This window comes from Notolepis coatsorum, assembly GCF_963971535.1.
Source record: "Notolepis coatsorum genome assembly, chromosome: 15".
Taxonomy (NCBI): domain Eukaryota; kingdom Metazoa; phylum Chordata; class Actinopteri; order Aulopiformes; family Paralepididae; genus Notolepis; species Notolepis coatsorum.
Window position 1 is genome coordinate 47,731,036 of NC_140179.1, and position 26,112 is coordinate 47,757,147.

A 26,112-nucleotide genomic window follows, 5' to 3' on the forward strand; every position below is an offset into this window, starting at 1 on the left:
TTTATGACATATCAGATTTGCAAATACAGTACTGTTTGTGATACAAAAGTGTCCAGAAAAGGAGTGTATATACATTTGGCGTAGAAACTGTACATTGGAGGAGGTTGGTGGGGTGGGGTTGGGTGGGTTGGGTGAGGGCTGTACATTGGAGGTGGGGGGGGGGGGGGGGGGTTGGGTAGGGGACACACACACATTTTACACTGTACATTGGAATGTTGACAAAGCCTTACTTGGTCATTTACTGTACAACTAGGTTAGGACATTTGTAGGGGCCAGTTTCGAATTGCAGTCTCACGTAGGTGTTTTTTGAGAGTGTTTTTGAAGGTGGGTAGTGATTCACATTCCTTTACAGCTTTAGGCAGGGCGTTCCACATTGATGTGGCATAATTGCGAAACGTGTTTAGTCCCTTGTTTGAGCCGAATCTGGGTTTTACATGATTTGTGGAGCTCCCTCTGGTGTTGTGATCGTGGTATTCACTGACCTTTGGGAAGTATTTTGACATGTACATGGGTACCTTGGTCGCATAGTGTATCTTGTAGACCAGGCCCATTGCAAGTTGCTGTACTCTGTCGTCTACTCTAAGCCATCCTAGGTTGTCAAAGTGGGCAGGGGTGAGGTGGGTTCTAGGAGTCAGGTCAAGTAGTAGTCTGACTAGCTTGTTTTGAGATGTTTGTAATTTGTTTTTTAGTGCCTTTGAGGTGCTTTGGTACCATGAGGTGCAAGCATAGTCGTAGTACCCTTGAATGAGTGCTCCTGCTAGAGTCTTCAGGGTATTCTTGTTTACCAGAGAGGAGATCCGGTACAAGAATCGCGTTCGTTGGTTGACTTTTTTTATTACATTGGATGCCATTTTGTCACAGGAAAGATTAGCCTCTAGGATGGAACCCAGGTAGGTAATTTCATCTTTCCTTGTGATAATATTGTCACCCACTGTAACCGAGAAGCCGTCGGTCTTGCTGAGTTTGTTATTTGAACCGAAGAGAATGGACTCTGTTTTGCCCATGTGTAATGATAGTTTGTTGTCGGCGAGCCATATGCAGATTTTGCCTAGTTCCGAGCTGAGGGCTTTTTCAACCTGCACCTTGTTCTTGTCAGAGACCAGCAGGGCTGAGTCGTCCGCAAACAGGAACAAGTTGCAGTCACAAGCTGACGACATGTCATTTGCATAAATTAGGAATAGTAGCGGTCCTAGTATGCTTCCTTGTGGAACACCAGGAATTATTACCTAAATATAAAGATAAATTCAGCATTAGTGAAGAGTAATTTATTTAGAATAGAATATAGAATAGAACATGCAATGCAAACTAGTTTGATTTCAGCTCAAATATAATTCAGTTAATGTCTCACTTTTTTTATTTGATTTGATTTGTATTTGTCTCGAACATAGAAACATAAAACAAGTTTAAAAATACAAAAAGGTAAATAGTCAAAGACTATTTCCATACAGTTCAATAAGTGTTCGAGAAGGAACAGGGGGAAGTAAAAAAAATAATAATAAATAAAAAACGTATCAAGCCCTGCCCCTTCCTTACAATATTTTACATTATAATATAATACAAATAATATAACAAATAATGAAACATTTTATAAAAGTACATATATACATAATTATATATATCCAAATATCCAAATGAGAAAAAATATATATTAGGCAAATAGGCATCAGTGTTTATTTTACAATTTCCCAATATCATGAAGTATTTTTTTCTTTTAATTATTATTATTGAGTGATAACTTATTTGTGTCGAACCAACCTTTAAATGTCTCCATTTCTTTCTTTGCCACTTCTAAAAGCTGCTGTAGGTCATCCCCCGAACATAAAATATTTGTGTCGTCCGCAAAGACAACAAGTTTCAGTATGTCAGATACTTTACATAATCATTTATGTACAAAATGAACAATTTGGGTCCCAATACTGACCCCTGTGGGACACCACAGGTAATGTTTAAGCATTGTGACTTATGCTGACCCATCAGAACAAATTGCTGCCTGTTACTAATATTATAGCTTTTCAGCCACTCGAGAGCAACCCCTCTGACACCAAACCTGTCAATTTTTTTCAGTACAATCTCATGATCTATTGTATCAAAAGCTTTTTTTAGGTCAATGAATATTCCTAATACATATTTTTTTTTACAGTATCTATACAGTCCGTTATTTTCATCTACAAGCTCTATTAATGCCATGGAGGTAGATCTAGCTGTTCTAAAACCACACTGGCTGTCCATTAGGAGATATCGTTTTTCGAGTATCTTTGAGAACTGTGATAGCAGGGATACCGGTCTATAATTGGTAAATAAATGCTTGTCTCCAGCTTTAAATAATGGTATAACTTTTGCTATCAATGCGTGGTGTGAAAGCAGACTGTATCACAGTGTGGAGAGCATCCTGACAGACTGTATCACAGTGTGGAGAGCATCCTGACAGACTGTATCACAGTGTGGAGAGCATCCTGACAGACTGTATCACAGTGTGGAGAGCATCCTGACAGACTGTATCACAGTGTGGTGTGTGAGAGCATCCTGACAGACTGTATCACAGCGTGGTGTGTGAGAGCATCCTGACAGACTGTATCACAGTGTGGAGAGCATCCTGACAGACTGTATCACAGTGTGGTGTGTGAGAGCATCCTGACAGACTGTATCACAGCGTTTGATTGATTGATTGATTGAAAACTTTATTAACAGATTGCAGAATGGGTACAATACAGTACAGCTCAATACACACAATTGTTAAGGGGATGCAGACCAGAGAAAGACTTTCGTCTTGTTTACATCAGGGTCCCCCATTTTCAATTCATCAGGACATATATGACATACATGACATACAGATAGTCAGTACTGCTACATCTATACATTTATGACATACCAGATTTGCAAATACAGTACTGTTTGTGATACAGAAGAAAAGGGAGTGAATGAATGAATGAATGAAAACTTTATTAACAGATTGCAGAATGGGTACAGTGCAGTACAGCTCAATACATACAATTGTTAAGGGGATGCAGACCAGAGAAAGACTTTCGACTTGTTTACATCAGGGTCCCCCATTTTCAATTCATCGTAACATATATGACATACATGACATACAGATAGACCGTACTGCTACATCTATACATTTATGACATACCAGATTTGCAATTACAGTACTGTATTTGTGATACAAAAAGAGTCCAGAAAGAAAAGAGTATATACATTAGGCGTAGAAACTGTACATTGGATTGGGTAGGTGGGGGTGGGGGGGGGACTGTACATTGGAGGTGGTTGGGGGGGGGGTTGGGTAGGAGTGGGGGGGGGGGGGGGTTGGAGTGGGGGGGGGTTGGGTAGGAGGGGTGGGTGGGGACTGTACATTGGAGGTGGTTGGGTGGGTGGGGGGGGGGGGGGTAGGAGTGGGGGGGGGGGGGGGTTGGGTAGGAGGGGTGGGGGACACTGTACAACTGTACAAACAACACTGTACATTGGATTATTGACAAGACCATACTTGGTAATTTACTGTACATTGGAGGGGGTTGTGTTCGGACATTTACAGGGGCCAGTTTCGAGTTGCAGTCTCCCTTAGGTGTTTTTTGAGAGTGTTTTTGAAAGTGGGTAGTGATTCACATTCCTTTACAGCTTTGGGTAGGGCGTTCCACATTGATGTGGCATAATTGCGAAACGTGTTTAGTCCCTTGTTTGAGCCGAATCTGGGTTTAACATGATTTGTGGAGCTCCCTCTGGTGTTGTGATCGTGGTATTCACTGACCTTTGGGAAGTATTTAGTCATGTACATGGGTACCTTGGTCGTGTAGTGTATCTTGTAGACCAGGCCCATTGCAAGTTGCTGTACTCTGTCGTCTACTCTAAGCCATCCTAGGTTGTCAAAGTGGGCAGGGGTGAGGTGGGTTCTAGGAGTAAGGTCAAGCAGTAGTCTGACCAGTTTGTTTTGAGATGTTTGTAATTTTGTTTTTAGCGCCTTTGAGGTGCTTTGGTACCATGAGGTGCAAGCATAGTCGTAGTACCCCTGAATGAGTGCTCCTGCCAGAGTCTTCAGGGTATTCTTGTTTACCAGAGAGGAGATCCGGTACAAGAATCGAGTTCGTTGGTTGACTTTTTTTATTACATTGGATGCCATTTTGTCACAGGAGAGATTAGCCTCTAGGATGGAACCCAGGTAGGTAATTTCATCTTTCCTTGTGACAATATTGTCACCCACTGTAACTGAGAAGCCGTCGGTCTTGCTGAGTTTGTTATTTGAACCGAAGAGAATGGACTCTGTTTTACCCATGTGTAATGATAGTTTGTTATCAGCGAGCCATATGCAGATTCTGCCTAGTTCCGAGCTGAGGGTTTTTTTCAACCTGTAACTTGTTCTTGTCAGAGACCAGCAGGGCTGAGTCGTCCGCAAACAGGAACAAGTTGCAGTCACAAGCTGACGACATGTCATTTGCATAAATTAGGAACAGTAGCGGTCCTAGTATGCTTCCTTGTGGAACACCACAGCTCACTGTGAGGGGGGGGGGATAGGGTACCATTTACCTCCACCATCTGTTCCCTCCCCTCAAGGTAGGATTGCATCCAGCTCACTGATAGACTATCAAAACCAATTGCTTTTAGCTTGTCAATCAGAATGGAGTGATTGACCGTGTCAAAGGCCTTTTGTAGGTCCAGCATGACCATGCCGCAGTATTTGCCTGCGTCCACCTCTTGTTTGATGTGGTCATTCAAATAGAGAAGGCATGTGTCAGTGGAGTGGGATGTTCTGAAGCCAGATTGGAATTCGTAGATTAGATTTTTTTCCGCTAGGTACTTTTCGACCTGTTCGTAGACTATTTTTTCCATGACTTTCGAGATGGAGGTGAGAATAGAAACAGGGCGGTAGTTGCCTGGGTCTAATTTGCTGCCCTTTTTGTGCAGAGGGGTCACCCTCGCAATTTTGAAGTCCTTGGGGACGTGTCCCTGTTTTATGGAGAGGTTTATTATGTGTGTGATGATTGGGGTGATGGCGGCTGCTGAGTCTCTGAGGAATTAGGAGGGGATGTTGTCATGGCCAGTGGCCTTGTTAGGTTGGAGGGCGCTCAGTTTATTGAGTACCTCATCTGTTGTTACCATTTCCAGCTTGAAGTCGTCCTTGCGGACCCCTAGGTTTTTGTAGTAAGCTACTATGTGTTCTACCCCATAAAGCCCTGAGTGGGAGGGTAGTTTGTTTACCAGTGTTGTGGCTATGTTTGTGAAGAAAATGTTTAAGTAATTGGCTACATCCAATTGTGTGGATCCAATGGTGTGTGAGAGCATCCTGACAGACTGTATCACAGTGTGGAGAGCATCCTGACAGACTGTATCACAGTGTGGTGTGTGAGAGCATCCTGACAGACTGTATCACAGTGTGGAGAGCATCCTGACAGACTGTATCACAGTGTGGAGAGCATCCTGACAGACTGTATCACAGTGTGGTGTGTGAGAGCATCCTGACAGACTGTATCACAGTGTGGAGAGCATCCTGACAGACTGTATCACAGTGTGGAGAGCATCCTGACAGACTGTATCACAGTGTGGAGAGCATCCTGACAGACTGTATCACAGTGTGGAGAGCATCCTGACAGACTGTATCACAGTGTGGAGAGCATCCTGACAGACTGTATCACAGTGTGGTGTGAGAGCATCCTGACAGACTGTATCACAGTGTGGAGAGCATCCTGACAGACTGTATCACAGTGTGGTGTGTGAGAGCATCCTGACAGACTGTATCACAGTGTGGTGTGTGAGAGCATCCTGACAGACTGTATCACAGCGTGGTGTGAGAGCATCCTGACAGACTGTATCACAGTGTGGAGAGCATCCTGACAGACTGTATCACAGTGTGGTGTGTGAGAGCATCCTGACAGACTGTATCACAGTGTGGTGTGTGAGAGCATCCTGACAGACTGTATCACAGCGTGGTGTGAGAGCATCCTGACAGACTGTATCACAGTGTGGTGTGAGAGCATCCTGACAGACTGTATCACAGTGTGGTGTGTGAGAGCATCCTGACAGACTGTATCACAGTGTGGTGTGTGAGAGCATCCTGACAGACTGTATCACAGTGTGGTGTGTCGGCTGCACCAGGAAGCTCTGTGGACGGAGGGCCATCAAGACGGCTCTAAAACGCCATTGGGACACAGCCGCCGGTGGTCGAGGAGTCGGACATATACCAGGCTGTTACGGTTGCAGTGCAGGTAAGCAATTGTGAGTCCAGTAGAGGAGGAAATAATACGAGTCGGAGAATGATTGCTCTTTCTTAGTGGTGCCTTTTAGTGTAAGAACACAGAGCACAGGGAATCCAGAGAAAGACGCCGGGCGTCAACTTGAGAGCAAGGTAGATACATGAGAATAATCAAGAGCGAGAAGGTCAGCAGTATCTCCAGCTCCTTCCACACGAAACACGGTCTGAAGCCTCGACAGGGATAGAGAGGACAACAAGTGAATATATAGTCAAATACCAACATTCCAATGCGTCAATTAGTGACAGGGTAATTGACAGCAAAGTGACAGCGACCAGTGGTGACAGAACAGGGAGTGACACATCAGGAAAGGGGCGTTACCAACAGATTGCAGAGTGCAGATACCAACCACCAGGGGAAATAACTCCAGAATGACAGTTGGGTTCCTAAGACAGAACCCCGAACGTTACACCAGGCCCGATGTTGGGACAGGGCCTCCAACGTCATCCGTGACCCAACTCACCCACAACCTCTTCCAAACTACTCCCCTCTGGCATGCAATACAGGATGATACGTGCACCCGTCACAAGACTGAAAAACATATTTTCCCCAAAGCTGTCAAATTGTTGAGCATGGCCTATAACATTACCCCCCCCCCCCCCCCACCCCCCCTCACCCATTACAACACACACACAAACGCACACATACTTATTACTGTCAAGCCTGTAACAAAAACCGCATTCGTTCACCTCAAAAACGTATCCAGACTCCAGCCTTCACTCACTGACTCCATGGCAGAGACCCTCATCCATGCTTTCATCACCTCCTGCCATGACTACTGTAATGGAGTCCTGTCTGGTTACCCAGTAATGCCCTGGAAAGCCTCCAGTATGTGCAGAACTCAACCGCCAGAGTTCTCACCCACACCAGGCCCCGGCAGCACATCACCCGCCCCAGCCTCATCCACTTCCACTGGCTCCCGGTCAAGTCCTGTTTCTCATATAAGATCCTCATCCTTACCTACAAATCCCTCCATGCCCCAACAACACCTATCTGACCCCCTCCACCTCTACACCGCCTCCCGGAGGCTGCGATCCTCAGACACACCTGCCTACGAACTCCAATGAGCCTTCAGCGTGGCGCCCCCCCCCCACCCTCTGGAACTCTCTCCAGGCTGAGATCTGCTCTGCCACATCATTGGACTCTTTTAAGACCTGAAAACCCACCTGTTCACAAAGGACTATGCCCTCTAGTCGTCTCCCTGCCATTTATTGTTATTATTATTTTTCTGTTTATGTTTTATTTGTCTTTTTGTTGCTTTGTAAAGCATCCCTGGGTTTCATGAAATGCACTATATATAAATAAGCTAGTATTATTATAATATACTGTACCCACACACACACACACACACACACACATTAATTATATACATTAAGGCCAGTGATGTTAATGTTTACACATTCTAATGCTACAACTGTTATCAAGACCATGCGTGCACGCACGCACACACACACGCACACACACACACACACACACACACACAGAAGCACACATACTGTACACACACATACATTCTGAGAACTATACATCATTTGGTCGTGCTCAGACGAGCTTGACAACGGAGTGTCCAGTCTTCTCGGTCGTCCATACATACAGCAAGCTCCACAGAATTCCCCACTCCTGCATCTCTCCTCGGCACGCCCACGTATGTCGGCGTGGGACGTCCTCGTGATCGAGGTCCGTGTGATGGATCCCCACAGCACCATCCTGCTGGCTGGAAGCTCTCTATGCCTGTGGCAATGGCCGGCAAGTTTCATCCTCCTGGCCGCCACTTTCTCACTCAGCCTTGGTAGCCCCCCATACACCTGCTTGTTGTTGGTAACATGTTTGTTCTGGTCGTTGTCTAGCACTGCACGCAGCATTCTGGTGTAGCACCCATGCAGAGACGTCTGCAGGGTGGGCTTCAGGGTCCAGCTTTCACAGCCATTATGGGAGGACCGACTCCACAGTCGCATGGGAAGAAGTTCAGCTTGATGTGTCGGGGGAGATTGGAGTTCCACACACTATAGTCATGCCATTCAGGCCCCATACGACATGAGAACTATTAGGACTATCTGACTCTTAATTATAAACACTGCATGGACTCTGGTGCAGTGTTACTACGGTTTGGACCATGTATACTATCATCACTATTACTACTTTCTGATTGAATCCTGCCCTTCACTATACTGTTATCACTATATCGCTATTATTACTTTGTTCCATGTTATATTATTATTATTATTATTATTATTATTATTATTATTATTATTATTATTATTATTATTATTATTATTATTATTATTATTATTATTATTATTATTATTATTATTATTATTATTATTATTATTATTATTATTATTATTATTTGTATTATATTATTATTATTATTACGACCTATTATACCTGCTGCTGTGACACCTGCATTTCCCCAAGGAGATTAATAAAGGAACACTTAGCACTTTGACTTTTGAGTACTGCTCTTATTTTGTCCTTCATTTTATATTGTTTTTAATATCAGGGAGTGGTGCCATCATAATCCTGTCTTGTTGTTGGTCTTGTACACTAAGTAGCCTATACCGACAATAACGTTTATCATCGTGTCTCGTTCCTCTCTGATAACTGTCCATAATAATTTCATAGTAATATGCTCTGCTGTATTTTAAGTGCCATATATAATTATTATATTACAGTCAGACAAGTTTCAAACCTGATGAACGTTGGAGATTCGTGCACGCGCCTCTCCTGGGGAGAGGGATGGGGGGGTCCGGGGGCGCGCATCTCCGTCTGTACGTCACGGGAGGAGCGCCCCCGCGCAGGAGGCGCGCAGGCTCCGGGGAAGCCACTGGTAGTGTTGGTGGCGAGACGGAAAAGAAAAGAGGGAGAGAAACAGTAGCCGGACAACAGAAAGACGGAAAGACAGCCTATAATAGAGGAGCGATTTTTGTTATACCTCTACCCACACGCGGTTCGGATAACGGTCTATCTACGAGGTATTGCTTGGTGAATTCAGACTGAAGGGAATATTATTATTATAAATATGTGACTGGCCTTTCCCCCTCAGTGGTTATTATTCCTCCAGCTGAAGTGTGCAGCGCGTCACCTAGAGCCCCGGTGAGTATTATGATTATTATGGGACTCCGATGTCATCATGTGTGTGTAATATGTATGCAGACAGCCTCCCCAAAAAGTGTGTCTGTATGTGTGTACTGTTAGTATGTTATGTAGTACAGTATGTGCGCTTGTGTGCGTGCGTGTCGATAGTGGTATCTCTATAATTAAGCCATGTGTGTGTATGCTTGTACAAATGAAATGTATAGCCCTCTTTTATAATAACGTTGCGCAATGATCTACACCAGACTATAATAAATGAAGCCCGGTGTACTTGAGACAACAATAATAATTTGAAGGTGGGGTGGTGGAGGAGCTGCTATCTTATTATTAGATCTTATTGTAGCATAGCGCAAGTGAGTGAGCAATGGAGCCGGAGGAGACAAGTGGTTTGAGGGGTAAACGATCAGCTAGGTGTTGATAGTTTGCGTGCCTCTTCGTGGTGTGTGCAAAATACGCAACAGCCGCGATCCTAGGTTAATGTCCTGAGAATAATAATAATATGATACTACTACTGTACGTGTGTGTGTGTCTGTCTCTCTAGGCTGCAGCTAAATCTCAATGCGATGATCAATCTGTTCACTGATTGCGATGCGTTTAAATCCCACCGACACACTCCCGTAGTCTATAGCCAACTACTACTACTACTATAATAATAATATTAACGACAACAATAATACACTTTATTTGTACAGTTCATTCATTCCATACAATTATTGCAGCGCAAAGTGCTTCATAGTACTACTACATACAATATACATAAAACTAGCACACATATAATGCAGAGAAGCAATGCAGGTAATAATAATAATAATACAAATATTGACTGACCCGGTTTAGAGATGGTCATAATAAAACCATAGGCCTGTTCGAATTGGATGTTACAGTATGTTGCTTTTCACGCTGCAAAAGTTTTCCAGTATTTTCCTGCATCTAGTTTTCCAAGCCCCTTTCGTGACTGTGATGCACCGAGTGAATCCACAGTCACTTGCTCCTCAATGGGAAACCAACCTAGATTTACCATGAAGGACTGGTTCTGGCCGAACCGTTCGTTATACAAGAATCACAGACATTTTAAAGGTGCTCACAGTTGCACGAGGGTTTCGGACAGAGATACGGGATGGTTTGAAAGCTCGGCGTTGCTAATAAACATTTTAAATATTTTTTATAAACTAGTCAACTGCATTATTTCCGGCGTTGGGTGCATTATGCGCATGCGCTGTGATCACAGCGCAGGCGCACCAGGCAGCCAACGCCGGAAATAATGCCGTTTTGAGCAGTTTATAAAGAATATCTAAAATGTTTATTAGCAACGCCGAGCTTTCAAACCATCCCGTATCTCTGTCCGAAACCCTCGTGCAACTGTGAGCACCTTTGAAATGTCTGTGATTCTTGTATAACGAACGGTTCGGCCAGAACCAGTCCTTCAGGGTAAATCTAGGTTGGTTTCCTATTGAGGAGCAAGTGACTGTGGATTCACTCGGTGCATCACAGTCACGAAAGGAAATAAGTTTTCCAAGCTGCCTGTATTTCGAAACTGCTGTCAACGTAGCCAAGTCCACCCAGAGATGACTGCAAGCTACAGCTATGCTCGTCTGCAGGAGTGCCAGGCTGTCGAGCGAAGATTGCAACAATATTGTACAACATCTGAAAGTTGTTTACTGAACTATGACATACTCTTTTAATAGAGATAACGTGTGTGTGTGTGCTACAGTATAGCAGATCGCAACGGTGTTTCGCGTCGTTGTGTTATTGTTGACAACGTGAATCGTGCCAAAAGTCACCATGAATATTTTGGATAGTTTACAGTTTAGAATTGGGAGGGAAGGGAACCTGTGTTGTGGCACGATCAGTGTGTGCTTAGGAAACTTTGATTTCCAGTGTCGCGATGGACGCCTACCTACCTCTCCGTATAGCTTTGCATCGCCCCTCCTCCTCCATGAAGATGGAATCATGGAACTGCACTCTCTCTCTTCTAGAGGTAGAATGTTGAATGTAAACATTAAAGACATTTGAACCTTTATTTAAACCAGGCATGTCATTATCATGAACACATTGCTGTTTTCAATTAAGTTTTCATGAGAACAGTGGCCGAATAACACTTGTGAAATTGTGTACAGTTTAGTGTAGTTAAAGAACCCAATGAAATGACAACATGTGTTTTATATATATTTATATAATAGATATATTATTTTATTTATCGCTATGTGCCAAAGAAAATCACACAAATTATTTCCTTATTTTTTCGTATAAATAAACCCATTGTTTTCGCCATACTCATGAGTGATGTCTTTCTGCATGCGAGGGTGAACCACTCCAAAAAAACAATACATTAACATTTTAAAGTGCAGATACCTTAGGATGTTAATCAAACGTCAATCAAATAGGCCTCCCGCGCCCTACCCCAAAAGTCTCTTGCATGAATACTCAAATTGTGTTTCTACTAGGGATCTTTAACGTTAGTATAACTAGTACTAACAAGTCGGTCGCAGTCAACCAGCACCTGCTAATGGGTCTGACCCTTTAGCTCAGCTGGTTAAGGTGGGTCCTATGGTCCCAGGTTAAAATCCACTTGGTTACATTGGTAACAGCGGTGGTGGGATCTCAAGTCACTGCCCTGTGAATCTGTATCCAGGTTCACGTAGCAATGGGGGTGGAATCTCAGTGCCGTAACACTGGGAAAGTGTGTGCATGGACGGAAGAACGTGCAGGGACGCACTTCTCAGCTTTTCCCCCACCGCAATCCGAACACTAAACACCCTGGCCGCGTCTATGCTAATACCAACGCAGTTGTGCGATTTGCAAATCTGATTGGCCACTGACGTTTCTGGTCATGTGACATGTGCGCCCAATAGCGTGACGAGCTGTGTCTTTGCCCATTTCCGCGTCGAACAGCCTGCAAACTACCTGGCGTTCTATCGCCATGCTCTAAGACAAACTCTAACCTTAACCAACTTCGAAAGAGTGCCTAAGCTTAACCGGCGAAATAACTTGCTGCCACACGATTGGTGCACATGTCACATGACCAGAAACGTCTGTGGCCAATCAGATTAGCAAAACGCACAACTGCATTGGTATTAGCATATATAGGCACCCTGGCCCGCCCCCCCCCCCCTTGCACAGACGGGCAAGCATCCGAACTGAAATTAACATGAACTGAACTGACACTAACTGACACTTGTTATATGTGACTGTCCTCCTGTATGTATTTATTGTGGGGAGTGGGAGGGGGGCGTTTGATGTTCCATGTCCCAGTGCTTAAATAACATGCTGTACCGCAAACGATTACCACCAACCATAGTTGTGGGTAGCATTAAAGGAAAACTCCAACATTTTGGGAAATTAGCTTATTTGCCATCTACCCTGGAGTTAGACAAGAAGATGCATACCTTTTTTCTTCTCTGTGCATGCAGTAGGAGTAGGAAGACGGGCACCGTTGCCTAGCTTAGCGTCAGTCACTGGAAGTAGGTTCCTCCATTAGCCTAGTTCCCAACGTCTTCCTACTCCTACTGCATGCACAGAGAAGAAAAAGGTATGCATCTTCTTGTCTAACTCCAGGGTAGATGGCAAATAAGCGAATTTCCCAAAATGTTGGAGTTTTCCTTTAAAGTATCTTGTATCTTGAGGACGACTGTAAACTACTAACGAGTCGGTTGCAGTCAACGAGCACCTGCTAACGGGTCTGACCCTTTAGCTCAGCTGGTTAGTGCAGCCGCCTGTGGATCCTATGGTCCCAGCCAGGTTCAAATCCACTCGGTTATATATCAGTATACTGTAGTTAGTGTAACCTTAGTCTCACGTGGTAAGACCCACCGGCGTCTAATCAGTTCCAGCGAAGGAGGGTTTTGTCCAGCATGTCCGGGTTTTGTCGAGGTCCGTCGTTGGTCAATTCATATGTCTGACACGCAATTTCTTTTTAGTCTTAGGGGGCGGCCCTTAACCACTTAGGAGTTAGGACTAGGGCTGGGCGATATGGCCTAAATATGATATCACGATATTTTCTGACCTTTCGGCGATACACGATACGCATCACGATGTTTTTATTTTTTCCCCCAAACAATTCATTATGAGGCTTACCCAGACAGTATTTGAGTTTGCAAGCTAACATTAAAGACAAAATAAAATACCCATGCATTTAGCATTTTTATATTATATATTAGATTTAGATTATTGGATTATTAGATTATATATTGCATATATTTAGCAATGAGATATTATATGATTTAGATATGAAATATGATGAATTGAAAATGGGGGACCCTGATGTAAACAAGACGAAAGTCTTTCTCTGGTCTGCATCCTCCAGTCCACTGTTGATTGTTGTTGTATTGAGCTGTACTGTATTGTACCTATGCTGCAATCTGTTAATAACGTTTATATTCATTCAGTCGGCAAACAGAATCATTTTGATTGACAGTCGCGTCTGCCAATTACGTCACATCGCTTGCACCCGCCCTGCTGTTCTTAGCACCAATCGGCAAGCGCGTATTAATTTTTTACTTCCGCTATTGGAGAGCTCAATGAAAACAACAATGGCAGCGGTAGCTCGCCGCGGCCGACGTTTAGCTTTTAGCTCTGCAGAATGACTAAACGACTGGAGGCATAATGATTTTACTGCAACGGATGTTATAATAAAAGCCTTTCCATACATCTGTCTGATTGAAAACGTTATTAACAGACCGCAGAATGGGCACAACGGAGTCAGCACGGGCTGAGATATGAACGGCTAATGCTTGCTATATCTAGGTCGACCTCGGTCGTTGCTATGTAAATACGCTGATGTTATTGAAAGTGTAACTATATAACGTCAATGCCACAAAACGAATGCCTTTGTTATCATAAGTAGTAACTTTTGATGCAGTAGTGTGTGTGTGGGGCGGCGGCGGCGCTGTTCAAAAGTTTCAACGTGTGGACCAGATTGACGCGACACAAGCCTCTTGGGCAAAACATCACGATATCCACGATACGTTTAAAAAGTGTATCGTTAATGAACTGTACCCGATATTTATATAATATCGTCATATCGCCCAGCCCTAGTTAGGACTAACAACTGGTTACTGCGAGACTATTGTAGCCAACCACAGACATTTCAGAAGAGACTATGACCAGGTCCTTCTCACTTCCTGTCATTTGTCACATGAGCTACACAAGGCACAGCATTGGAGACTAGTAGAGACTACAGTGGCACAGGCTCCATTCACTCCAATGAGAGATGTAGTGGTTTTGGTAGTATATGTGGCTGTTATTTTCTATTCACCATTTGAAGTCGAGGTAAATATCAGACCTTGATCCCTTACAAGCTGAAGAGGTCCAGCGAAAAACACGGTTGTTTGAGACGTGTCCAGCAATCTCACAGTGTTAATAATAATAGTGCCAGTGTCCCACCTATTTATGAGACCGGAACTGTTCCCTTTTCACCCCATTGGCACATCTTTGAATGCATTATCTTTCCTCATCTACTATCTTTGGATGTCTTATCTTTCCTTATCTACTATATTTGAATGTGTTATATTTTCTTATCTACTACTATCTATGAATGTGTTATCTTTTCCCATCTACTATCTTTGAATGCGTTATCTTTCCTTATAATTTATACTGTCAGTGTCTTTAAATTTGTCATCTTTTCTTATCTACTATCTTTGAATGCATTATCTTTCCTTATCTACTGTCTTTACATTTGTTATCTTTTCTTATCTACTATCTTTGGTGAAGCTGTACAGTAGTGTAGTTTACATTTAGTCTTCATTTAGCTGACGCTTTTATCCAAAGCGACTTACAAGTTCTGTACGACAAATCAGCAGGAAGGGTACAACTCTTACAGCTGAGTAACAAGGTTCATCAAACAGTGCTGAAACTTGGGTGCTGCAGTGTTGAGTGCATAGTAGTAATACTAAAGACTTATTATTACTATAGTAGGAAGAGTGCATGATGGTAGAAGACAGTAAGAAGGTTAGTGTGTAATGCTTGGTGGTTTGTGGTTCTCAAACTCCTTCACACCAACGACCAAAATAAGACCATGGAGCCGGGCCCTATTTGATATTTGCTTGTAGATGTTTTATGACAGAATTCTACACCAATACTGTAGACAAGGAGACAATTAGAGGAGAGACTACCTTCGTTACATACTGCTATTGTGCTCCATGTGGGTGAAATTATAGTGAAATTAAACTAGTCCTCATTGTTCTAGGGACCCCCTGGGACCCTTGGGTAGGATGGGCTGCATGATCAAATATCATATTGTAATTATGTTTAGCAGATATTGCAATGATATTGCAAATGACTCTAGTTGTGACTAATTGACTGGGCTGCTGGGTTTCTGCTCACACTCCCACACCAGAAAGCATAAAATACCAAACACCTACTAACTAGAACATAGTAACAGACACACGATGAAGGACACATATTGTTAGTCATCATGACTGTCGGGCTCTGCATGAAGCAGAAAAAAAACAAGTGCCAGTACTAACTCCCCTTGCACTCGTTGGCGTGTGTGTCGGCCGGTATCCGCAAAGTATTCATAATTTTTTTTTACAATCGAAGCTTCGGGGCCGAGCTTTCTTTTCTTTTTACGAAGATTTTTTTTAATGTTCGAAACTTGTGCCATCGAACGAAGCTTCAAAGTATTTAAGACAGCCCTAAAGTATTGACTCTCTAGCTTTGGTGTGTGGTGCAAGGAAGTCATAAGACCTGCAATGGAGAGCCCTTAGGTTAGCTGTGGGCCGATGCAACCAAGGAGACTCCACATCTATCAGAGGAGGCATGTGGTCGTCTCTATCAAACTGGCTCTCCATGTTCCCTGTCCTGTGGACACGCACAACAGAGACAGACATGGACAGAAGAGGGAGTTGGAAAGACAACCATAGTAGTTAAAGGAACACGCCAACATTTTGGGAACTTAGCTTATCGTCTTCTCCAGAGAGAGACAAGAAGATAGATACCAGTTTCCTCTCTGTGCGTTCAGTAGAAAGCTATCTGGCTGCATGTTAGCCTAGCTTAGCACAATGAATGGAAGCGGACATGACCGGTTAGCCTTGACATTGTCCAATTAACACCTCTCCCGAAGGTTAACCTGTCATGTCCGCTTCCATTCATTGTGCTAAGCTAGGCTAACATGCAGCCAGATAGCTTTCTACTGAACGCACAGAGAGGAAACTGGTATCTATCTTCTTGGCTAATTTCCCAAAATGTTGGCATGTTCTTTTAACAACGCAAGTTGCAATGAATTAATTCAAGAGATGTAGGCTACAGCTGCATTATATTATTCTAAAGAAACGGTAGACAGTTAGGTTATATTATCCCATTGGATATTTGATGGTGGCATAAATTCTAAATTCGACCAGAAACTCAGTGAGCATATTGAATGAATTTACACATTAAATGGTAAATTAATTCAACTTAGCTGCTGACTTGTTGTACAAAACGTATAAGTGCTTTGGATAAAAGCATCAGCTAAATGACTGAATGCAAATGTAATGTGGAATATAGAAACATATCAACAAAGACAGAAGCGGTAAACAAAACAAGTTGCATGTACACAGAAATATGAGATCTTACTCAGAAAAAAAGGGAAATAGGAGACAATAGGGATGATGACCATTTACATTTTAGCCATTTATCTGACGCGTTTATCCAAAGCGACTTACAAGTTCTGTACTACAAGTCAACAGCATCCTAACCCTAGATGTTCCCAGCAGGTCTGGGTAATCTAACCAAGGACCCTCTAGTTATCATACGTTTATTTTTCTAGCTGTTCCTTCCTACTTTACCACAGGTGCTATGTCTCCTTGCCTTGATTTGAACTGTCCAGGGTCAATACTATATTTTATTTATTTGTTTGTATGCTGCAACCAAGATACACATAGCTGCTGTAGTGTGTGTGTGTGTGTGTGTGTGTGTGTGTGTGTGTGTGTGTGTGTGTGTGTGCGAGCGTGCACGTGGCGGGGCAGGCTTGCCCGTGTTGTTTGCACAACAACAGATTAATTTCCTGTGGCACACAATAGACTGGAGGTGATTGTGTCTCTGTCTTGTCACCGTTCTGGGTTTCCAGTGTGGTATTACGTACTAAAGCCTGATCTCTGATACAGCAGGTGGCAGTCGGAGGCCGGAGCCACAGTAGAGTAAAGAACTCTGGGGCATAAAAAAATATATTGTTTGGTTCCTGTTGGTTGTCAGTTAAGGCCATGGGTAGGTAGGGAATTTATTTAATTAAAAAATTTATTTTATTTGTTCCCATGGCGACTATGGATAGGGAATTTCTTTATTTAATTAAAATGTTCACGACAACATGGATGCATGTATTCTGCCAGCATGTTTAATATCTATAATACTAAAGGTTTGACTAAGATTTGTATGAAACTTTATTGTACATTAAAAAAACAATTTTTTTTTTTTTTTTTTATATTTTTTTTACTCCTAAAATAAATTGGGTCGCACCTAAATCGGCAGGGTCGGTCGGCAACCGGAACGAAACAATTTTTTCTTTTAGGCCTGGGACACCTGAGTCCAGGATCTACTGATACCCCCTTTCACTGCAGATTAAGGCTGAGACCACTTACCCATTTATCGATAACTGCGTGAAATCGATAAGTGGCATCACTTATAGATCTTCTTTTAAATGTTTAAAAAAAAATTTAATTAAAGTTTAAAATACTTTTTTCTTAAAAAAGAAAATATTATTTAACGTTAGTTTGTGTGTCTCGTGGGCCAACTACAGCATCGCAAAAACTACAGTGAGTGCATGTGACATGTAGGGGCATATTGTTTATTTATACAATTACTTTTGGACCCCTAAAAGGGGGGGGGGGGGGGGGCTGTGTACAAAAAGAGCTGCAATTCCTACATGGTTAATCTGACATGGATGTGAACTTTAACCTCATAGTCATTGTTCCATTTCAAATCCAATCCCAACAAAAACAACAAAAGACTTACGAACGGCACTGTTTATATTGTACTGCAGTGTATATATTGTACTGCACTGTATATATATTGTATACTGTATACTCCATTTATGGAGATTTTCTTGAGCTGGATGAATATGAACAACTTGAGTTGTGCTTCAGGAAGGGAACTTTTTTGTAGCAGATTTTATTTGTCAAGCTTGGGGGAGAAGACTTGTTTAAGACTGAGCTGTAATCTGTATTTAGGTAATGAAGTGTAATGTAATAATAATGAAATATTGCAACAGTATTTTTTGGTGTCTTTACTGTCTTATAAACCCATGAGGGTTGTGCACTTTGTGTGCATGACACGGAAATAAAAGAATCAATCAATCAATGTAGTGGTGGTCGGACTGAAGCAGCGTGCGGCTCAGAGTTAGCACATATGCAGCTCAGCAGATCTATCATGAGTAAATAATGGTTAAATAAATAACAAATTGGAAATGTCCCGGGTCATTTGTCCATGCACGGTCGGCCCCCACAAGAGGAGGTCAGCAGTGTGTTGTCATGAGGCTGGGTCACAGGGCAAGAGACACCAACGTTACTCAATATGAGACGGATAGAAAGAGCTGCTGATTGTATTGAGTCAGACTTCTCTGGTTTGAGGTTTTAGAACATTTGGTGTAGTCTGCTACAGTATGTGTAGGTTACATGGTGTAGTCTGCTACAGTATGTGTTGGTTACATGGTGTAGTCTGCTACAGTATGTGTAGGTTACATGGTGTAGTCTGCTACAGTATGTGTAGGTTACATGGTGTAGTCTGCTACAGTATGTGTAGGTTACATGGTGTAGTCTGCTACAGTATGTGTAGGTTACATGGTGTAGTCTGCTACAGTATGTGTAGGTTACATGGTGTAGTCTGCTATGTGTTGGTTACATGGTGTAGTCTGCTATGTGTAGGTTACATGGTGTACAGTAGCTATGTGCAGTATAGGTTAAGTAGTATCAGCTGCAAGTTCATTGTACTGTGTGTGTGTGTGTGTGTGTGTGTGTGGTCACCACATAAATAGCACATGTGGAACACCTTATGGAATGCCTCCACACTTTCCTGTTGAGAGAGAGAGACAGAGAGAGAGAAAGAAACTGAGAGACGGACAGATTGACTGACTGACTGACAGCCGGGTGGGGGTTCTTAGGGGTCTCAGACCCCCTTGATTGACACCTGAGACCCCCTGAAAGCCTCAACAGAGTGGTAGCTGTAAACGGTTCATTCATTTAAAATCTAATATAGTCACTTGCAGTGTGGGTTCTGTTGCAGGGCATACTAGTTTCATGGCAGTGTTGTTGCTTGAGTGGCCATACGATGTGCCCATATTGCATTCTTAATATTCTGTTGGTCATAAGTGATAAATGCTGTTGCATTTGACTTTCTTTCTTTCTTGTAGTGGTGCACGATATATCGGCCGCCGATATGGTAATTCTTTTACACATCGGTATCAGTCCGATATCAAAATAGGGCAGATTTTTTTTTTTTTTAAAGTACATTTTTTATTTTGTTAATTGTTTCAAAATATCAGTAATTTCTGAAAATAAATGACAAAAGTTACAAAAAATGCGTTTTGGAAAATGGCTGGGGCTTCTCCACTAGGACCTCGTGATTATCATAAAGTGTTTTCTATACAGAGATATCGACATCGGTAAATATCGGTATCGGCCAGAACGGCAATATTAATATCGGTTATCGGTATTGGCCACAATTTTCACATCGGTGCATCACTAAAATACATGCTAACTACTGAGTTTCTCCTATTTGTTCCAAACAAACCATTGCGTAGGGATGCCCTGATCACGTTTTTTGCCACCGATACCGATCACCGATCGTCTTGAGCCATATCGGCCGATACCGATAGTTTTTTATTAAAATAATTAAAAGAAAAAATTATTTTATATAATTTTTAATTTTTTTTTAATAAAATATATATATATAAAATTAGACTTGTACTTGTAGTTGTATTATCTGCGAGACATCGCCACCACGCAACAAGTCAAAATGCTCGCTATCTGCAAACAGCTGTGTGTACTCGAGTAGCCTCCAGCTACGGCCAGGATTCTCCGGTGCTGCAGCTGGACCCTATTGGTATAAATCACATTCAGCATGCCCTTTGCCCTCAGCCCGAATATGCATCGAATCAATGTTATAAGACATTGATATCAGGAGCTATCTGTAGCTACTGCTAGCCGGCTAGATAACGTTAAGACAACGCCTCAGTGAACTATTTAGTTTAGAGCTAACGTGAGCTAACGTGAGCTACCGAGTCAACGGAGGTAACTTATCATGCACTCGACTATTGCTGGAGCATTTGTTGATATCAGCAGCTATCAGTAGCTAGCCAGCTAGATAACGTTAGACAATGCCGCATGTAGTCACTGGGTAATTTGGTTTAAACGGTAACGTTAGCTCGGTAGGTAGCCAACATTAGCTCACGTCGCATGCACTACAGCCTCTTGTTTACATGGGTGCGGGAGGGGCAGGAGGAGAAGGAGGAGCCGTACGCTGCAAGCAGCTCTGTGTGTCTGAGAGAGAGAGCGTGAGATCTCCGCTAAGAATTGGATCATGTTTTTCGATCGGTTTTGACGATCGGCGAAAATAAAGCATTATCACCGATCTCATATTTATACTGAATATCGGCCGATACCGATCGCTGGCCGATCGATCGGGGCATCACAGGATATGGTGTCTAGTCTGCCATAAAGAAGAAGAAGAAAAAAAACACTAGAACATGCTTTGTGATCTTGGTTGAACTTGATTTCTCAGAGTCTGAACATTGTTGGAAACATTTGGGATAATGTAAGTACACAATTTACAAGCGGAAATGTTACAAATCACAGCTTTAATGCTCTGTCCTCAAAAATACCCAATTTTCATGATGTAACCCAACTCATGTAAATTAGATGAATTTCAAATGTAAGGATTTGATGTAGCCTGCTATGTATAGCTTTAAGTGGTCCACTGTGCTGCATGTGGTCACAACAGAAATGGACCACGTGGGACACCATATGTCCTCATGTGCACCTTATGTTTACTGTATGCTAAAGGTGGGTAAACTCTACTCGACAAATAAGAAGGTGGTTATGTGGCTACATTGATCCACTGTGTCTGTCTACATAGATCTGTTTTGAATACATTTTCAATGACGAGTATCCATTTGTTGGACAGACAGACAGTTGACGACAGTACGTCTAATTTAAAAATAAACCAATGGACAGCAGTACCTTGATACCTTCCATAGATGTTCTATCCGTTCATTGACGGATCAATGTAGTTGCAGCCATAGACATATATAAAGGCTAGATGACTCACCCACGCTGCTGGCCAATGGAGACCGACGTTGCCACATGGTGGCCATCTTGCCACAGGCAGCAGGCCCACTCATAATAACATGAATGTCTATGGTGCATATACTATTGAAATAACCATAGCTTGCAAAATGTTCAACCGATTTTCAAACTGTTTGGTTTGTTATAAACGTCAGCGATGTAGTTATCATACTGCATACTATTTTTTTTTTATCCACTTTTTCTCCCATTTTTCTATTTTTCTCCCATCCCAATTTCGTATCATCCAATTCAACCCTCCCCTGTCACGAACGCTGTTTCTTGCCTCCCACAAGCCGGCTGCAATGTGGACTAAGTCATACATAGCACAAGTCCCCTCCGGTACTTGAGGTAACAGCAGTCGCATCTTTTCACCTGCACAGCGCGATCTCTCAGTGGTGAGGAGTAACGCGTGGGAGGCTCACGCTGCCCCCGACACATCCTGATTCTACTGCGCAGGTGCACCAACCGACCTGTAGGAGTCGCTGTCCACAACGCCCGATCCCCACCCATCAGTTTCCCTCCCCGTAATACGGCCAATGTGTATTAGTACGGACGACCAGCTAAACTGAAAGCAATGTGGAGCGCTGGGTTCGAACTGGCGAACCCAGCGTCTCCAGTATTCGTGGTGAGCGCCTTGCCCACTACGCCACGTAGCCGCCCATCATACTGCATACTTATAATGGACTTTCATATGAAAATAATTTCAACATGTCCAAGCATCCGGAATCATAGTCACGTTAATAACGTTTGTAATAAACCAAACCGTTTGTAAATCGGTTTAAAATTTTGCAAGCTATGGTTATTATAATAGTACATGCACCATATACATTCATGTTATGATGAGTGGGCGTGCTGCCTGTTCCAAGATGGCTGCCGCTGAACTACGCTGGAGACTCCGCCTCCGCACCATCTATTATATATATTGTAACGTCCTCGGAAACGGATGACTCACGGAGGCCGTTGTTATTTCTCACTTTAGGTCTTCATTGCAACTTCAGGTACAGGTTTTCCGTATCAAGACGGGGTGCATCACCTCTGCTTGTAATCATTAGACTCATCTCCAAACTTTCCAATGCACCAAGAGAGCATACCCTAGGTGCCACACCCTTTTATACCTTTCCCCAGGTCAGCCCCTGCCCCCTCCCCTCTACCAACCCTGGGCTTGTGCGACCAATAGCGTCGCCTGCCATCTCCAGGTTGGTAGAGTGCAGACACAAATACCAGGGTCGCTACAATGTCTATGGTTGCAGCCGTTAGTGTATCGCGTAAACATACTGTTGCTGTCTGGACCGGTCGCGTGAATACTTTCCCTAATGGGGTTGTACTTCCGCGTCGGTTTGCGCGATCTGATTGGCCACTGATGTTTCTGGTCATGTGTCATGTGCGCCAATCGTGTAACGGCTAGTTCTCTCACCGGTTAAGCTTAGGCACTCTTTCGAAGTTGGTTAAGGTTAGAGTTTGTCTTAGAGCAGGGCGATAGAACACCAGCCCTGATTCCAAACTCTAACCTTAACCAACTTCGAAAGAGTCGCCTAAGCTTAACCAGTGATAAACTAGGCGTTAGGTAGTTTGCAGGCTGTTAGAGCCGGAAATAGGCGCAGAACTAGCCGTCACACGATTGGCGCATATGTCACATGACCAGAAACATCAGTGGCCAATCAGATCGCGCAAATCGAACGCGGAAGTACAACCCCATTAGGGAAAGTATTCACGCGGACCGGTCCTCTGAGCTCCTCTCTAGTCAAGCTTTCGCTGCTGTGGGGTTCAAATCCCCAAATATGACCAAATCCTCCGCCATCTTTGTGTAACCGTGTCATCTCTAGAGCCTTCCTCTCATTCACGTGTAGTTAAATCTACTCTTAATAGTGAAAGTGAAACTTTCTGCACAGACCTATAAAATAGCTCTGCTGTCCTCGCAGACACTTTCCTGTTTACAACTAAGTATTGATAACATGCTTACTATTTTACAAAGTAGAGTTTATTTGATGAACATGGGTAAACAAAGCATACACTGGTGGGCAGGTAATGTACTCTGTGGAGCCTGAGCACAGAGTAACACTGGTATCACCCAATACCACGGCAAGCCTAGAGGGCAAAGTGAGTTTAGGTGGGTTCGACATTCTTGGTCGACTAAAAGGTGTAGGATTTTGTCGACTCAACGATTTAGTTGATTTAATTGACAAATCCATAGAATTGTGTTTCCTACGTACAGTCATTCTGCTGTTGTGCTTGTTGTGTTGGAGTGTAGAGCTACCTTATCATTATGTATGTTGCCACTTTGCACACACACTACCCCCACACTGTGATTGCTGCAAATTAATATTGTAAATGAGTGTATTGAAAATTAGAGCTATTTCATCATGTTTCTGCTGCAATTTCTTGGTGCTATTTCTATTGCTTTTTTTTGCTGCAGGGGAGCCAAGACAAATCATTTCACTGGTTTTATGTTGTACAGTATGGAAGATGTGACAAATTACATTTGAAATCATGCAGAAGAAGAACCAATTAAAGGTGCCGCCCCACACCCCCCTCGCACCCCCCCCCCCCTCCCATCCCCAACCCCCGGTGACATAACTCCCACTTCTACATTACAACAATAACTGTGAACCGGACTTGCATTGCTGCATTATACACTATTTCATCCATTGCAAGCCAACCCCCCCCCCCCTCCATCCATTAACTCAACTGGACTGTCACTGTACTATTTATTTGCACTAGCACTATTGCACAATTTGAGACATTGATATTATATTATTGATATTATTATTTTGTATTATGCTATATTCAGTATGTTTGTATGCCAGTGGTGATGCTCTAAACTAAATTTTGTTGTACCAACAATGACGATAAGGATTCTATTCTATTCGATAACATTTGTAAGTAGAGTAATCCTTTTATTTGTATTATCTTTTAAATAATACATCCACAGAGCTTTTAGAAAGGTGCCATATAAAATGATTGCTTTAACCACCCAAAAATGATTGATTAATGAATTCATCATTTAAAAACCTTTTGTGGGTCCAAAATGAATGTTGTTTACATTGTTTACACATGTTTACATGTATCTCCTCCCTACTTCCCATTTCCCCACGTGGAATGCACCTGATTGGGTAAATGACATGTTGGTGCTCAAGTGCGACATCTAGTGGATGAATGTTATCTATAGGTATAGCACCTTTAAAATATAGTGCTTATCATGAGAGATGTGCTTGTAATTCTTCAGGAAATAACTCATTCATGATGGAAAAAAACATAAAAAAAGAAAAAACACTAAATGGGGGTCTGGGTGGTGTAGAGGTGTCTAAGCACTCCCCTCGCAGAGACCCCGGGTTCAAGTCCCGATGTCCGTGGTAGCTATTTCCAGCTTGGTCAGTTGTCAGTGCTCACGGGTGGGAAGCCGGTGGGGTATGAGTCCTGGTTGTTGCAACAGTGACTCCTACAGGTCGGTTGGGCGCCTGTTCAGGAGGGAGGGGATTTGGGGGAGATAGCGTGTTACACTCTCCCAGTGAAACTCCTATAGCTGCTAAGAAGCAGCTGGTGACTCCACATGTATCGGAGGAGGCATGTGGTCGCCTACACCCTCCCCGGACACACGGTAGGGCAGAGCGATGACCAGGAATGGAATTGGCATAACGACTAAATTGCGAGATGGGAGTAAAAGGTTTAAAAATAATCTGTAATAGACTGGTAACGTTTTGGTCGTCTGAGATCAAACCGATTAACCGACTAATCCCTATTTAAACCTTAGGTGCCATAATCTAAGCGAAATACCACAACAATAAAAACACGATGAATAACCCTGACTTTCTGTAAGGTTGATCAATCAACTATTCAGCCTAAGAAGCCCTAGAATAGTGACATAGACCTGGTTTCCGACACACGGCTCCCAGCTCAGCTAAACACACGGTCTGTCTACCCTTTAGGCCACAAGGCCTCCCTGTGATCAAAGTGTGACATTTGGACCTAATGAGGCCTCATGAGAGCGGGCGGGCTACTCATGACATTTTGTGTAACCCCAGATAATTAACTGTGTGTATGTACATTTAATTTATGCCACTTTATGAGGCAGTGGTGTTATGAGAATAATACTGTGGTTTATTGTGTGTGTGAGTGTATGTGCACTACATAAGTGTGTGTGTGTGTGTACACAGTACGTGTGTGTCTGTGTGTGTGTGCTAACTTCCTTTGGTCCTTGTAATCCACAAGTGATATTTTGGCCCAAGTAGGGCTACTTATGTAGGATATTTGTGTGTGTGTTTGTTAAATGGACTGTCCCATTCTGTTGTAAATTGAGACAAATGGGACCTGAATACATCAGTTACAGGTCAGTAGGTCCCCAGAGGAGGGGCTGAATGTCCCTGTTAGTATCTCTCGCTCTCTCTCTAGATCTCTCTCTCTAGCTCTAGCTCTCTCTCTCTCGCTCTAGATCTCTCTCTCTAGCTCTAGCTCTCTCTCGCTCTCTCGCTCTCTCTCTCTCTCTAGCTCTCTCTCGCTCTAGATCTCTCTCTCTCTCTAGCTCTAGCTCTCTCTCT

The 26,112-nt window shown here is 43.0% G+C and overlaps 1 protein-coding gene across 1 annotated transcript in view; it reads left to right on the forward strand.

Annotated features, from left to right (window-relative positions):
• Nucleotides 1-9,119: 9,119 nt before the first annotated feature.
• The window catches only part of LOC311242035 (ELKS/Rab6-interacting/CAST family member 1-like), a gene marked incomplete at its 3' end in the record, with an annotated part of 153,137 nt that continues 136,144 nt past the window's right edge, over nucleotides 9,120-26,112 (forward strand). The window contains exon 1 of the mRNA XM_084330990.1: nucleotides 9,120-9,329. The remainder of the gene's footprint in view (nucleotides 9,330-26,112) is intronic.